At 42.1% G+C, this 3,487-nt stretch overlaps 1 long non-coding RNA gene across 1 annotated transcript; it reads left to right on the top strand.

Moving 5' to 3' along the window:
• Positions 1-398: 398 nt before the first annotated feature.
• LOC122028042 lies at positions 399-1,017 on the top strand. Its single transcript, XR_006124611.1, has 3 exons — positions 399-518; positions 592-659; positions 846-1,017. It is a non-coding gene; the product is annotated as an uncharacterized LOC122028042 (long non-coding RNA).
• Positions 1,018-3,487: the final 2,470 nt, after the last annotated feature.

The raw sequence follows: 3,487 nt of genomic DNA, 5'->3' as shown, positions 1-3,487 counted from the left end.
CGAGCCCTAATCGCCGAGCGGTCTCTTCCTCTTCCTCTTCCTCCATTTCCTTCCCGAGCCGCTGCCACAGCCGACACCGCGCGAAGCAGTGCCGACCCCGCGCCGACGCCGCCCTTTTCCGCGTACAAGCCCTCGGCCAAGGAAAACCCTAGCGCTGACAACCATCTTCCCTCTGCCCTAATTTTCCTTTGTGTGCCACTGCCGAGGGTGAGGTTGCTTCTCCCTTCTGTTCTCAGTTTCTCACCGCCATGTCTCTACTCGGATTGGTTTTGGACCAGAGCAAGGAGCACGGAGCCGAGGCCCTCTTTCCCCCTGCCTTATTGTTGACTGCCATTTTCCTTTGTGCCCTAGCATCGTCGATTTTTCCTCCGACCTTCCAGGCCGAAGATGCCGCGAGCCTAGCACCAATCTATCTCTCTGTTTATCGGCAAGAACACACGGGTCCTGGCTTTGGGCAGCGCCACAGTACCAGTTTTCGGATATCGAATTCTTCTTTCTCTCATTGATCTGGATTGGAGGTAGGTTGTGATTCTGTTCTCAGATTCTATTGTGGAGGAATTGATAATTGTGTGGATTTGGTTTATATGGCAGATTAGGGATTTCAATCTGCTGTGGCTGATCTTGGTTCAGCTGAGGGTTTTAAGGAGGAAGCTGTTAAGGTTAGTTTAATCTAGATGTTGGGTTAATATGGATGTGTAACAGATTTCTTTAAGAGTTGGAATCTATGTAATTGGTTAGTTAGTGATCGTACTTTGATTAGGGGTTACCCTAAATAGGGTTGGGAATCTTATTTAGCTATTTGCTATATATGTAATTAGCTAAATAAAATTATGTGATTGACACAGGACTTTGACGCGAGACGAGCATCTTGATGTCGAGTTTGGACCGGATACGATTCTTTCCATTTGGAGGCGGGAACTTTGACTTATGTCTTTTGATATGCAAGATAAAGTGTTTAACATATAGCAAGAATTGTGTTTCCATTTGATTCGGTTGGTCACTACATGATATGTTACATGTTGTTTGTTTATTTATTATGCACTGCATGTTATTATTTATCTGACCATACATGCTTTCGGTAGTGACCCAACCATGTGATACATCATGTTCAGGACCTAGGGTTTATATGATACCCTATCTGTTTATGTACCTTCCATCTGATACATTGACTTGTGGTACACCTTTTATTTATGTATGGATTTTGCTATGCTATTCATGAGATTTCCATGCTTAGTATCATGCATCATGTTTGCATGCTGTGCGATTGTCGGCTCCACTATGGTTGAGCCCATCGCCAGTTACATGTACTGCACACACCACCCATGGATTAGTTGTATATCTGGCTGGTGTGTGGCGGTTCTTCTGTTTGGCTCCGTTGGTCAGGTGACTCAGCGTGGTAGCCGGCAGTCAGTTCCGCTATGTTTGGCTCCGTTGGCATTTAGGGTAGCAGCGTGGTAGCCGACAGATGGTGGACTCTGTTTGGCTCCGTTGGTCAGGAGACTCAGCGTGGTAGCCGGCAGAGATTTTTTCCTCCCCGTCGTTGTGTACCGGGAGATGAGAGCATTGAGCTCCCCCATTTATGATTTGGGGCCAGAGGACAGGAGTACTCCGACAGCATTCCGTCCACTCAGTCACTGTCAGGAGCAGTGATGTCCGAGTGCACGATCACCATATGCATTTATTGCATTTTATTGCTGTGATTGCTGCACTTATATGCTGCATTTGTATGGATGCGTTTGATTGACATGCATACAGGATTATGATTTCTTCGGTCTGACGACCTGTTACCTTTGTACCTTGATTCCGTTAATCAGATTATCTCCCGATTTCGTTTGAGGCATTTATTCCTTCTCGTATTCGTGAGATCGCATGATTAGTGTTGTCTGTTATTTATTTTATTATGCATATCAGTTGTACCTGCTGAGTGTTGGACTCACCCCGCCTCCATTGTTGATATTTTCAGGTTGAGGCTGTCCGGAGCAGTTCCAGTCGCTGGCCCCCCATCTGCACGTAGAGCCAGTTCTCTACTAGTTCGTTATTTGTTTTATTTTGGTCTTTTTCTATATCAGACTTTGTTTTAGTATTGTCTTTGGATTTTTCCTATGGATATTGTATGGAGTGATACCTTTTGATGGATTTTTGATATGATATTGGATTTCATTCTACTACGTGCCTGCCTGGACGGCAGAAGAGGTGAGTTCGTTGGATTTGAGCTTTACGAGTGTAGTGGAGTAGGGTGGATTTCGAGTCAGAGTCCTATTGTTATTGATTAACTGCGTGGTTGTGACAGCCAGAGGCTGAATATTTTTATAAACTGCGTGGTGTTTGTTTTTATTTTTTTGTTATCATTCCAGCCGCCTGTGGCTGATGTATATGTGATATGTAGAAAATTTCATATTGTCCGCCGTACAAGGGAGATGCTGCCGAAATTTCTTCGGACAGAGACTCCTCTGGGGCGTGACAATTTAGTGGTATCAGAGCAGGTATACGATACTTGCTGTGTGTTCTGGATTTTTACGATCTTTGTTTTCGTATTTTGCATAGTTGGTATAACCTGATACCAATTGATATGGTATTAGAGCGCCAAAGTTTGGCGATACTTGTTGGATTTTTGTATTTTGGACTTTCGAGATTTATCTGATACCAATTTATTGGTATCAGAGCAGGTTATGGATACCTGCTTTTGGTGTTCTGGATTTTTTTGATGTCTATTTCGGTTTGTACGGATTTCTTCATTATGTATATGTTTTGGATTTCCGTTTTGGATTTATATGGATTTCCGGTGTTTGTTTTCTCGTACGGAATTCCGAGGTCATTTTAGGGACTGGACAACGATGGAACATCTCCAGACTGCATATAGGTATGATGTTTAATTTTATAGTTTATGATAGGTATTAGCATTCTTTATGTAGTACCTGTTAGATTGTAGTAGCACATATTACATGTGATGGGTTAGCCATTGAGCATGGTTGACCTTAATAGAGATAAAGGATTATAATCTCTGGTGATTTTTCTTATCATACCATCAGTAGTGTTAGCTTCTGTTACTACTCGTAGGAGATGGAGGCACATACCAGCCTCTGCTATTGTTAGTTGGGTAGTGGATGATACCTACATATTCCTGTTGACTTAGCCAGGAGAGTTTTATACTCATATCTTTTGGATATTAGGGTACCAGGTACGATGAAAATTGGTCATTGGGGGTTACCATGTTTGATCATTGTTGAGAATGGTTTGAGGTTGAGGGATATTGTGATATAAGATATTATGATATGTTGATTTCTAATGATTTATGAGAGTAAATGTTATGTGGTTGTCTGATGATCAATTACTAGATATTTGTTTTGATGATCTATTAGTGGATAACTATTTTGATGATCTATTATTTGGGTTGTCGTTAATGGTGACATAGTAAGTGTCATATATGATATTCACAGGTTTGATGATTATAATACGTGATCAGATTATAAATTGGGTGCTAGAGAGT

This window comes from Zingiber officinale, chromosome 10A (genome assembly GCF_018446385.1).
Source record: "Zingiber officinale cultivar Zhangliang chromosome 10A, Zo_v1.1, whole genome shotgun sequence".
Classification (NCBI taxonomy): Eukaryota; Viridiplantae; Streptophyta; class Magnoliopsida; order Zingiberales; family Zingiberaceae; genus Zingiber; species Zingiber officinale.
This window is presented reverse-complemented; position numbering and strand designations above follow the sequence as displayed.